Raw genomic sequence first — 14,046 nt, 5'->3', positions numbered from 1 at the left:
AGCTGGCATCAGGCCATACATTCTCCTCTTGCTTTTCTCCTTCAGTGTGAACTTTGATGTTTTGTAAAATTACTGTAGTCACTGAGGTGGATTTGTATAGCTTGGAATGCATATCAGAGGGTCCATCCATTGCTCTATAGTCATCATAAATATCATTAAGCTTGGCTACTTCTCTTTGTACAATGTTCATGTGACCTTCAAGAATGTCAAGTAGATCTCCTTTTAAAACAGACTGCTTTGACAGTCATAAATACTGTCAAAGCAGTGTTGAAGCCATTGTAACCTTTCTTTATGGAATTCTTTTCCGTTTTCTGTGAGCATGTGAGGCCTTTCACTTCTATGCTTCTCTACTTCCACTCTTTGCTCTAAACAGGTTTCATCCACTTGTTCTGCACTGGAAACTTCAATTTCTGTTTCATTTGTTTGTGACATTTTTGTTTTTCTTGAAATGTTATGCACTTATTTCTTAATCTCCTTTTAACTTGACTTTAGAAATGAATTATGAACTTGATTGCATTAATTCCCTTCTTGTTACCGTTTGGTGCTGTTGTTGTCAGGCTTCACACAGTTTCTTATTGTTTCTCTCTCCTTGTGTCACTTTTCCAAACAGAACTTTAACGATTGGCTTCAGGATATCTTTATGAAGAAACAACTGGTGAACCTGTGTGTCCATTATTATTTGCAGCGGGCTGGTCCTTGGTGCAGTGACACAATATTGCCACCAGGGGGCCGGGAATCATGCAGGTCCGAGTTCAACTACCACTTTCACCTGTGCTTTAATGTGAGTTGTACAAACTTGGGGTTGCCATTAAGCTCGCCATCCTCATACTTCAACATGGGTGTGCATCTCACTCAGGGGCACCAGGGGAACCAACATGCAGTACAATAGTTCCTACAATTTCCACAATGTCGTAATGACATATAAATATGCTTAGTGCAAAACAAAATATGTTAACTAAAAGTATGACAGTAAAAAGGTGGTCTAGGGGTGGTCTAGCTTATCAGAAAGGGGCTTTTATCAGGCTAATAATGTTTACAGAATACTATAACTGTTGTGGAAGAGATCCAGAACTGAATAATAGCTAATAATTAAATGCAAAGTTGTGTATAAACACATAGTGATTGAAAAACAAGGTAAGTGGAAAAAAATATGCATTACGGGAATGACCCAGCACCCTAGACCTAATGCAGCATAACTAAAGGAGGATTAAAGTTTTTGGTGGGTTCTTAAACATTTTAAGAGAAGAGGCCTTCCCATAATGGGTCTAATAATAGCTTAAAATGCAGTGTTAATGCTGTCATTTTCAGTATCTACATGGATGTTAAAATCTCAGACAATAAATATTTTATCTGAGCAAAGCCCTGAATCAGATTAAAAATAGTCTGAAAATCAGACAGAAACTCTGTAAGGAATAGGTGGTCAACAGATAACAAGGAATAAAACTGATTTTTGAGTTTACCTGTTAGCAAGCAAGGAAAAAAATATTTAAATAGCACTTCCAGACAACTACAAAGTCCTGTACACTTAACATGACAAAAAAAACCCAAAAAAAAACCCAAAACAAAAAAAACCCCCGACAATTAAATTAAAAAAAATAAATAAATCTTAAATTAAAAACATTGATTAGATTAAAATAATAAAATCAGCACATTAGATTAAATCAAAGCAGTAAAATCAGGGTCAAACTGTGTCAAGGAATAAAAATTGGTTTTAAGATGTGTTTTAAAAATGGACAATGAAGGAGCCTCTCTAATGTGCAGGGGCAGGTTATTCCAGAGGTTAGGACCAGCGATAGAGAAGATCCTGTCCCCTCTGAGCTTCCTCTTGGACCTGGGTAGCTCCAAGAGCAGATTGTCACCTGACCTGAGAAACCTGGGGGTGAATAAGGATGAAGAAGCTCGGAGAGTTAAGGTGGGTCAAGACTGTTTAGTGTTTAAAAACAAACATTAGACTTTTAAAATGAACTCTAAGATATACAGGCAGCCAATGGAGTAAAGCCAGGATGGGCTTTCTTCCTTTTCTTTCTTTTGCGAGTTCTGGTTAAAAGTCGTGCAGCAGCATTTTGGACTAGCTGTAGAAGATTGAGAAGACACTGACTAACTCCAAAAATACAGAGCATTACAGCAATCCTAACGAGATTAAATAAAAGCATAGATTACTGTTTCAGAATCCAGCCTGGATAAAATTGGTCTTACCTTTGTCAAGCGCCTTAAATGATAAAAAGTGGACTTGACAGTAGCCCTAATTTTTGTGTCCAATATAAAATCACTGTCCACTTTAGAACCCAAGTTAGTAACAACAAGTTGTAATTACTCTGCCAGGAGTCCCGAATCAATGGAGGAAGAACCATAAGGTCTTCTAGGACCAAACACGATCACCTCTGTTTTGCTTGAAGGGGTTTAATAGAGAAAGATCTTTCTGCTTCCGAGGCAGATAAATCTGACAGTTGTCGGCATAACAGTAGAAGCACATTCCATGCTCTCTAAGGTTTGCTCTCAATGGCTGTAAATACAATGAAAAACGCAGATGCCCTAGAATTGAGCCCTGCGGGACCCCAAACTGAAGAGCAGCAGAAAAGGACTCCTACCCCAAATTTTTAGTGGTAACTACCACTAAAAATTCTATCAGACAGATAAGACCTAAGCCAGTTCAATGCTGGTGATGGTGTAAATGAGACAGTAAAATGTTCTATCTCTATTCAGCTCTACGATACTCCCTCCTCACAGCCCAAGTGGTGTCATTAAACCAAGGCTAAGTTTCAGTCTTAGGCTACCCAGTTTTTAATGGTGCCACAGATTTCAGGATAGTTTGGCAGGAAGATTTAAACCAGGAGTTGAGGACCTCTGCGTCCAAGGGAGTGAGATCAGCGGGGACAGAAAGCTGGCTAAAGGCAGAGAACTGTGCGGCAGTTTAAGGGTTAATGATCTGGCAGTGGCGAATGGTAGCGCTGGTTTGAACTACAGTGTGCGAAAACATAGCATCAAATAATACAGCCATATGTTTAGAAAAAACCTTGCTGAGATTTCCACATTAGACACAGGCAGACTGTGCGACAAAACCTGGTCTAATATGTGTCCATGTTCATGTGTGGGACCAGGTACGGACTGGACCAGATTAAGAGTCAGTAAGGATGAAAAAAAGCTTTCATCATAAGTTTGTCAGGACAGCAGACATGTATATTAAAATCTCACGCAATAAGAAAGTGATCATAGTTGCACATAGTCCCAGCTAGAAATTCTGAAGTTCTTTCTGAACTCCTGAACTAGTTTGACTTCTTATTGTATTTAGGGGGGCAATAAATACCAGCAATAGGCACAGAGTTAGAGCGATCGACTTCAAAACATGTCAGCAAAGCTGGAAGATGAAGGCTGTAAAAAGCACTGTTTACATTTAAAATCTTTTTAAATGTAAAAGCACAGAATACTGAATAATAAAATACTGGAACTCATCAGTGTTCCACCAAATCTTAGTGACACACATGAAGTCCAGGTTCCAGGAGGTGAATAACTCCTTCACGATAAAAGATTTTTATCAATCTGGCGTTTACCAGACCAACCCTGACAGGAGCTGGGGCAGTTAGTTAACTTGGTGGTGTTGATTCAATCAAACTAGCATAATAATCCTGCTGTAACCAGGTTTCTGTAAGTCAAGTAAATCAATTTGTTGATCAATTATTAATTCATGTACTAACAGGGACCTAGAAGAGAGAGACCCTGTGTTAAATAATCCATATTTTACTGTTTTATACTTTGATGCAGTTGTGGATATTATGTTGTTTTTAAGTCATGTTTTTTTTAAAGATGTTTTCTGATCTTTGGTTTGTTTTTTGTGGCCTGGGAGGAGGCATAGTCCTGACAGGTGGGGGGGACCCGGCTCTAGTGACCCAGTGTTTATGTTTTGATTATCTATATTCTTTGATTTAGTGTTTCTAATAGTTTAGTCTGTTGTATTTCTAGTTATCTGGTCTGTAGTTCTTAGGGTTTTTTTTTACAGTGCCTTCCCTGTGTTTCTTGTGTCTTGTTTACTCAGTTATGTTTTCATGTCTGTTCTTTCCCAGTCCCTAAGTCTAGCCCGTGTCTCAGCGTGTCTTAGGTTTCCTGTTTTACTTTGATATTTCCTCGTCTTGTGTTAGTGTATTCTATTTTGCTACCTCATGTATGTGTGTAATTAGTTCTAGCTGTGTTTCCCTCCTGGTCCTCATTCCCTGGTTAACCTCTTGTAATTATTGTCTGTCACAGCACTGGGTCGCAGACCCAAGGCTTTATGTTTAAGTAATTAACTGTTAGTTCAGATTATTACCATGATTTGTGATCTTCTGTTTGTTATATTCTTAGACTTTGGATTAGGGCTTTCTGTGTTGCTTCATCATGCCTGCATTGTCCCCATTACACTGTCCACGGTTGCACAACCGGCAGCCGTTCAACAGTGCTATATTTTCTATTTTTTGTCTATATTATTTTCGTTCACCAACTCTTGTAAAGCCATAACATCTATAGAAATAACTGCTAAACAATAGTACATTTGGCCAACTATTGGGATCACTAACTTTAAATTGCAGCAACATCAACCCTCTCAGAGGGAGTATCAATTATAATATTTATATGTATATAATGAAACAAAGCAGCATATCTTAAAGCTAACCAAGTCATAGTCAATTTAATTACATTACATCACCATGTCACCAAGTTATTTTCTGTTTGACTATCAGTTAAGCAGAGAACAATAAGCAAAGTGTCAGGTTTGCCAAATGGCAGAAAAACAGGACCAGTCACAGGACTTCCTGAACAGTGACAGTGAGTTTACTTACAGTGCAAAAAACAAGGTGCAAACAGTGCCAACAAAAGGTGATTCCTTCCGTAGTCATTGTCCCAGTGTCAGTTGTCAGTTACCAGTGCAATTATTCCTTGAGATACACGGTTTCCACAGAAACATTTACAAAAGCTGAGAGTTCCCTCCAATACTCTGCACAGAGTACAATACAAAGGGGACAACAGTTAGTTTTCTTCACCAAGAAAAGACACAGTAAGTTCACCTTTTTCACTAACTCGAGTCATTCAAAGACCCAGCTCCGACTGAACCTCAGCCACACTGTTAAATAGTGCCCCTGTGAAGAGATCATCAGACCCAGGTGAGTGTGATTAACAGCAGATGCGAGTGGCTCCAGAGTGGGAACTTTACCAAGGTCCCGATGCCTCACAAAGGTGAGAACACACACCCAACAATGGGCTAGTTAGAGCTGGGAGACATGGAAAGAGTTGTTTCTCATATTACAAGGTACGTTAGGATGGACAGATAAAGGGTCGATCATTGACAGGACCTCAAACAGACCAATGGGAGCTGCCCTGTTATTCTACAGTTTTGGAGATCACTCATAGACAAGCTATGTACTATATTTAATTGCCGACTGCATCTGGGTCCAAGGACTTGCCTGTTAGGACTGAACGATGAGCTACCTGCCGGCTTTCGCAGCAAAGATCTCCTTCACATACTGCTACACTACGCTCGAAAGTGCATTATGGTACTGTGGATTTCTGATAAGGCCCCATCTGTCAACCAGTGGCTACAGTCTGTGATATGTATCATGCCAATGGAAGCCTTCTCTACAGCACTTAAGGACAAACCTTTCCTTTTCTATCGCATATGGGACCCTTTTTTGGCCCACCTGAACACTCCTTCTGCTCAGAGGTTGAAATCGGGCTTACGGGATTTAGCCTGGCAACAAAGGGACGATTGTTAACCTTTTTCATTGTTTATGAATATTGCTGTTGGCTTTCTCTTTCTGCCTCCCACGTCCTGCTATACATGTAGATGCATCTTTGTCCTGTGTGTGTATATGCTGGTGACTGCTGTTTCCCTGCTTTGCAATTAAAAGTAAAAAAAAAAAAACAAAAAAAAAAAGACCAATGAAACAGAGGGCAGGTGTCTTGGATTCAGTTTGTAATGGGATGTTTTTTGTAGATAACTACACCTTCTGACCCGGTTGGTATGACAGGGTGGAGCTCCAAAGACCATAGCAACGACGAAGGTGGTGCTGGACTCAGGGAACAGCTTGTTCTACTTCCACGCTCAGGTTGCCTTTCAGGCTGCGGCAATGCATAGTCCATTGCAGGCAGGATGAGCTCGCCTGAGCCCTCGGTGAAGGCTGCTGCAGACTGTAGAGATGGCTCGCACAAGCTCTCATCGGAGACAGGAGGCTGAGACAACCCTGCAGAGCTCTCAATGGAAGCTGCTGTGGACTGCTGGGAAGGCTCGTATGGGCTCTCAGCAGAGACAGAAAACTGAGATGGCCTGGTAGAACTCTCAGGAGAAGTAGCTGGGGGAGGCTGAGGGAGTTCAGAGCTCTCAGCTGATGAACATGGTGACAGAACAGGTGGGTGAGCAAAGGAGTGAGCTAATGGCTGAGCAGACAACAGAGCTAATGAGTGAACTAGTAACAGAACAGATGCCTGACCTGGTAACAGAGCTGTCGACTGAGCTGAAGACTAAGCTGGTAACAAAACAGGAAACTGAGCTAATAGCTGAGTTAATGACAGAGCTAGGGACTGAAGCAAAGGCTGTAGTGTATGCGGTAATGATGGTTGTAGTAATGGTGGTGATGGTTGTTGAGCTAACCTTTCTGAGCTTCTAGGACACGAGGACAGGGGCTGGACCGGCTCGCCAGAGCCTCCAGCAGAAAACAGGAACAGGTGCAGGCACCTGCCGGACACTAGCCACTCCCACCCGAGGAGTAGGTATGGGTGCAGAAGTAAGCTGTGTCGTGGCTGACCTCACCCTGGGGACCAGCATGGGTGCCGGGGCAGACTGGACACCAGCCACTCCCACCCGAGGAGTAGGTACGGGTGCTGGAGGGTGCTTTTCCTTTGCCTCTTTTCCTTTGCAGGAACACAGAGAGGCAAAGGAGAAGGCAAACAAAGACTTATCCAAAGTGGGTTTTGCATTTTTACCACCAAGATTAACAGTCTTTGAAAAAACAGTCTCTGATTTAACAATCTTTGGAGACACAGTCTCAGAGTTATTCAACTCAGGAATGACTAGGGATGGGTATCGAAAACCGGTTCTTGTTGAGAACCGGTTCCCACTGTTTCAATTCCTTGGAATTGTTTGCCATTTTCGCAACGATTCCCTTATCGATTCCAGTCGCCATGAATGACATCACCACGTTGCGGAGCGTCATTTACCTCGCAGGAAACAAGCGGCTCAAACGCTCAAAAGTTTGGTCATACTTTACGAGAACGGATGACAACAGGGCAACTTGCAATACTTGCATAGTAGATATTTCATTTAAGGGAGGAAACACTATGAATATGCAAAAGCATTTGCTCACAAAACACGCGATGACCTTACAGTTTTTTACAGACGCTAGGACACATTTCTCAATACTTAGGTCACGTTTGCAAAACTCCTCACACAGTGAGCACAACAGAAGTCTATGTGGGCTAAACTGAGGACCAGTTATCATTGTTTTGGCACAAAATGCATTCAATGACTACATCTCTCAAATTTCATGAATTATCTTCTCACTCAGACACAACAACTGCCAAAAATCTTTGTACGGACAGGACATTTTGCATGTGCTTACATACTGTTTTCAAAACTGTTAAACTTATGGCCAAAACAACAACACAATGCAAAACTTGAAAAGACAGCAAAATTCAACAGCAATATTTTATTGAAACATATTTTAAATCTAAAAATGCAGTTTAACCAGCCACAGCTGATTCTCATTGTAGATGAACATCTACACAGGTGTTACTCCTTCAATTTTTCAACTCCTTCAATTCTGGCAGCCAGAAGATTCTTTCCTAGGTGTGTTGCCCTAGATGACATAAGATGTGATGTGGATGAGAACCTGTGGCCAAATGGAGGAGACCGAGTAGATTAGCATTACTATTGTATGTGTATCAGTGGATGGTGTGTATACAAATTCTTGTATTTTGGGATTACTTAGTGCAAAAAAATAAAAATACATAAACAAATATTAACGAATTCTGCATGATGTCTGATTCATTCCAGTAACATATATTGAAATTATAAACAGAGATGTGTCCTTGTTTTACACAAGAAAACACTGTGTAATGCTACATGTTGTTGGTGTTTTTTAGATCATTGTTTTGTGGGTGACAAAGTGTGTTTGTCGGCTGTCAACCTTTGCTAGTGTTCTGGAAGAATGAGGTTATTTGAGACCTGAATGAAGTGTTTTGGTAGTTGTAGTGCATTTTGAATGTGAAATGAACTGCTTTGCCAAGCTGACGGTCAGTTAGGAGGATTGTGTGAAGAGTTTTGCAAAAGTGACCTAAGTATTGTGACATGTGTCCTAGCGGCTGTAAAAAACTGTAAATGAATGTTGTGTTTTTAATTCTGCTCCGGACTCGTGAATCTCAACCCAGCAGCAGCGGTAACGTTTGCACGTCCTCTCCCGTTAATGCGGCAGGTAAATAATCAACTAACAGTGCATATTATGTTAGTGCGATCTGCCTTATTACAAAACCTGCCATTACTGTGCATTTAGGTGACCATGATGAGAGAGACAGACAGAGTCTGGCTCAGATGCTGGCAGTTCTCGCTGCAGTCTACCTTTTAGTCCAGGATAGACGAATGTCACCGAGCAGGGACTAAGTTTGTGGTAAAAGGTTTGCACCCATTTGCCACAGCAGATGCCCTCGATTGTCGGTAAGTGAATGTGTTTAATTGTAGGCAGGGACATTTCTGGATATTCTTGTGTAATTGCTACAGAATAATTTATGTTATACTTTGTTATTGCTACAGAAGAATATTTATTTTATTATTTTACATTTACAATTTTTTCCCCCGGGGACCCTGTGACATCCCATTGAAGAGCCATAGGCTGGATCTCTTAAGGATCTCATAAGATCTCACTGCTGGGTTTGTAAGGCCATGCTTCTCCTAAATTTCTATCTTGTTCAAAGAGAAGATATAAAACAAAGTTCTAAGCTAATCTACCTTAGTGTTGTCCTTTAAAAAAAAAAAAAAAAAAAAGAATCGATAAGAGAATCGATAAAGAATCGAATTGTTAAACAGAATCGAAAATGGAATCAGAATCGTGAAAATCTTATCAATACCCATCCCTAGGAATGACAGTACCAAAATGGACTAAACCTGAACGGACAGAACTTGAACCAACAGTCTTTGCCTTTGACTTTTTTGGAGAGTGATAATGGTCTTTTATCCTTCCCTGCTCAGAGGGAGCAAAAAGGTTTTCCCAGTCCACATCATCATCCAGCAGAGAAACACCAAACCTATCTGTGCTGAGTCTATTGCTTGTTTTGTTTGTGGACTCAGCAGCAGAGTGTGAAAAACAGTCATAATCACCCACCTCCAGGAGTTGCTCAGCAGAGTCCATATGGCGACGGCATGAACGCTGCTTTCTCCGGGAAGTGGAAGCAGGGTAAACAGCTGAGCCTCTGGCGCGCAGAATGGTGACACTGAGGCTGGAGCGTGAACATCCGAAGAAAGGCGGAGAATTCCCACAGCTTGGTGGGGGCTTTTGGTAGCTCCGGGGGACCACTCTGGGGGCCGCCAAGAGCCAGTCGAGTTCCTCTAGAGTGCGCCATGGCCTCAAGTGGCGCTCCTCCTCCAGCTGGGCGATGGCTGCCTCCTGCCGCTCGTACAGCCTGCGGTCTGCTGGGTCCATGTTATTGTCAGAGGGTACTGTCATGGTTTGCAAGACAAACAGAGTGAAGATTGAGAGGGATGGACTCAGGCGTAGACAATGATGCAGGAGAGAATGTTTCAAACTGAAAACGAGCCTTTATTTGTGACTGAAAAGAAACACTACAAAATGCCTGTGAAGGTTCTCAGTCATCCAGGTGATCGTAGTCTAAGGAGCTTGGAAAGAAAAGCGTCTGGACTTCTTGGACTTCCTGGACTTCAAGTTGCTTGAAGACGTTTCACCTCTCATCCGAGAAGTCCCAGATTTAAGCCCTGTGGGAGTATCCCCCCAAGAGGGACAGTGGACCCCTGATGATCCTCTACCTAATCACATGAGCCAAGGTGTGAAAACTGGTGTAGGTCACAATCAGCCAAAGTTTTGCATGAGTTCATTGTGAAACCTAGCCCTACCCCATCATGTGATTTCCTGAGGTAACACCGACTGGAAACTACACAGGCGAGATGGAGTACGAGAACCAAAACCTAAGAACTAGAGAAACAAAAACAGAAACCATCACAATAGGAATCAGATAACAACAAAGATCAATAATAATACAGAAACCAAAACACTGGGTCACCAACCCAGGACATTGACAGATGAGGACTAAGGCACGCAAGGCTGGGAGATGAGAGTAAAAAAAAAAAAAGAAAAGAAAAAAAAGAGAGTAACTAAAGGAGAAATGTGGAACATAGGTAAGAAAACTAAAGACCAGAAATTATAAATATAACATGAGCAGAAAACAATTAAGAAAACCAAAATCACGAATGATGATACTAAGTCTGAGAATATTAACAAAATCCAAAAACATATGAACACTGTACAGACCCAGTGCCATGACACTTACCAGGTTACCTCAGGCAAGCATCAACTGTGGTTGTCTTTAAATCTAAGTTAAAGACTTAAGATATTTAAGATATTAAGATATTTTTGTAAAGTTTGTCAAAGCGGCTGACCTCTTAAACTGTGGTTGGAAGATAGGCAATTGTTGTGTTAGTTTAATGCAAACCTTCCCAAAGTGTGGGGCCCGCCCCCTAGGAGGGGCGCAAAGCCATTGCAGGGGGGGCGCGGTATGAAAAAGGGGAAAAAAACACTTGGACACTGCTAGAACAAACGCAAAGCAGGAGATGAAGCATTGCTGAATATGTTTCCAAACCAACTTCATTCTATGCCAAAGACTAGAAAATATGGTGAAGCAAATCTTACCTTTGGCTTCACCTGCACAAGTGCCGAGGTAGGTCTCCCTGCAGAATTGGTTTTCCCTTCGTCGGGAGCAGCGCTGGGGGACAAACAGTATCCCACATTCTTGATTTTTAGTTCATTACTTGTTGTGACATTTTGGAGACGTTAGCTCTTTATACAGTAAAGTTACAGCTGGATACAAATAATATCAGGCTGATCCTGCCACAATTTGTTCCCCCTGCCTAAATCACGGACAAACAGTATCCCACAGCTGTTTATGTTTTTAAACCCATTTTGCACAGAGAGGCATTTTTTGAAAAATGTATTGATAGCAATGTTGAATATTATTACACAGGAAAAAACACAACTACATGTAAAATAATCACACCGTAACGCCTCTGCCTTTCTAAATGGAGGGACAGTAACTGCGTGTTTATATGTAAGCGTGTAAAACCTGAAGATAGAGACAAAATACCGTCACTGTTAATCTGACTATCTGCCATTCTGCAATTCCTCTCATGTAAACAATAACTTGGCGCACAGCGTGACGTGAAAAAAGGCACATACCTCTGACGTTGCATGACGAACTCTGTATTTCTCGTCCACACGTAAATGCAAAAAACGAGTTTTAAAAAAGTCTCAGTTTTCGGTGATTCGAAACGCCGTTTACATGTGGACGAAACAGCTGCGTTTTCAAAAATACCCATGTAGGTGTGGACATCTCGTAAAAGAGTTAGTAGTTTATTTCCTTACTACCTGTAATTTATTGCAGATTACGTGTATTTGCCTAATTGTTTACTAAATGTTTGAGGTGTGAAATGAATCGCAGTGGAGCAAAATATGTGTGTGTGGTTAAAGGATGTATTTGTGCGCGTCCGTGTGCGCGCAGGGGGGGAACATTTTTCTTGTAAAACAAAAGGGGGCCTTGCAAAGAAAGTTTGGGAACCACTGGTTTAATGAATAGTGTGAATGTTTATAGCACAAATTCATAGGAACCCTTTTATTTAGTTATTAATTTTTATCGATAATTACTTGAGAGAGATTTAGGACATTGCTCTGTAGAATGGAAGATAGATCTTGCGTTTTCTGACATTAAACCTAAGACAAAGAACGTTACTTGTATAAACCCAAAACAGACTTATTTCTTCCACTGAAATCAGAATTTTATATATAGCCATTTTTTGCATCATTTCTGAAAGCTAATTGGTTCATGTTGATGACTGACTGCAGTAGCAAATAATGGCCATTTTACTTTTCACTTTTCTATGTCTCAATTTCTCTAGTAGGATCTGAGAGGATTACCAGAGTAAGTTTATCTTGTGAAGCCTTGTGAAACGTGCTGACTCATTTAATTTATTCAGTCTCTTTCTTGTAAAGATGATGCTAATATCAAGACAAACACTGGTCCCCTGCTTTCAAAATCAGCTAGGTCTGATTTTAACAGCTGGCCTTCTGTTCCTTGTCTGGAGCCATTTCACATGATAAAATAAGAGTTTCCGCTTGTCCTTGAGTGGACAAGAGCAAAGTGAGCACTATGAAAGGCCCAGAGAGCTTCCATTTGATGACTGGCAGCCTCAGGTCTTGTATCTGGGTGATACTACGGGCCACTTTAAAAGCCAGCCTTTTTTCCTGCTGCAGAATAACACAGAGAAAAGAAGAGGTGGGACATGAAGAGAGGAGGGGGGATTTAGTGAAAAAACAGGGCCAGGGGGCCTAGCTTTTGAAATAAGACTGCTGCAGATGTCTGAGCAGAAGGATTAGGCTGCAGGCTTTGGCTATATTGTCCAGCTTCACTCGTCTTCAGTTGTGGCCCCTTGTAGCTCCTAGCAGCCTCGGGGTGGTAAGCTGTTGGTCAGAGTGCCAGCTGGCCTCAACGTGTACCCCAACAATGGTCGAGCAAGTCCCACAATTCACTCATCCTCACTCTCTGTAACTCAACACATAGAGTATGTAATGCCACTCAGATAACCATCTTGGTGTTGTTGGTCAGAATGTGTGTCAGTGGGGCCACAATCGTGTGAGAACAACGGGGCTCTACACTCTATGAGGTCCATCAGTTTATTTTCCCCCCTTATCCAGTTCAAGGTCTGGAGTCTATCATAGCTGTCATAGGGCAAGAGGCGCGATACATATTATATACTTCACTTCATTTTTTATTCACTTTATGCAGTCTCTCAATTAAATTTCTCCTCAGGCCATCCTCACATGAACATCTCTTTTACTCCATGAATGCCTTTCTTTCATTAAATCATACATTTAAAAAGTAAGCTCACTCACTCATATCCTTCCTCACACAGAGCCTTCAAAGTCATTTCTACATGGGCCTCTCAGACAGAGGCCTATTTTCTAGTATAATTTCATCGATTATATTTTCTTATCAATCTCCTTGTGTTTCACCTTTTGTCTCCCTGTTTATCCCTGTTTCTCTGTCAAGGTCGTGTGTTTGTGTACTTTCTGTTTTACTTTGGCAGTCTTTAATCCCATGTTCAGTGTGCTTGTTTTTTTCTTCCCTGTTCCGTCAGGTCTAATTTTTCCCAGCTGTGTTCCCAATTGTTTCCTCTTCCCTAATCACCCGTGTGTATTGTGTCAGTTTCCCCTTGTCCCTTGCTGGTGCGTCTGCAATCCCTCCTTGTGTCTCCAAGTTTCCTAGTGTAGGGGAGAGTGAGGTAAGATGAGCCACTTTTTACTCATGTTGCCCTGGATGTGAGAAAAAATGACACAGAAATAGAATGATAACATATTCCTTTATTTCAGGATGTCTCCTTTCAAATGTAATGATCAGAATCTATGTCTGATGACGCTGCCCAAAATAATGACCTATTAAAAAAAAATGCTCCTTTGGCTCAACTTGCCCCAGATTAGGGGTAAATTGAACCTAGTCAGTGGGTAAACTGAGCCATCTTGGGGCAAACTGACCATGTAGTTTTTAAAATGTAAAACTGATCATATTGTGAAAAAAACCATTTTAACAGTTGTAAACCTGTGAGAACAAACCTGGAAACTGGTGGTTTCTAAACAAACCACCAGTTCAAAACCATTTATTCAAAAGAACTATTCAATATTCCAATGATCAAGGTTGCAGGGGAATATGAACTGTTGCTCCCTCCTTGCAGTTCCTCCAGCCTGTTGAGGTTGAGGTAGCTTCTTCAGCACATCCTTGCGTGGGAAAGATGCCTCATCATTTTCCTTGAACACA

The sequence above is a fragment of the Aulonocara stuartgranti genome (genome assembly GCF_965226115.1).
Source record: "Aulonocara stuartgranti genome assembly, chromosome: 7".
NCBI classification, from domain to species: Eukaryota; Metazoa; Chordata; class Actinopteri; order Cichliformes; family Cichlidae; genus Aulonocara; species Aulonocara stuartgranti.
Note: the sequence above shows the minus strand (reverse complement) of the source record.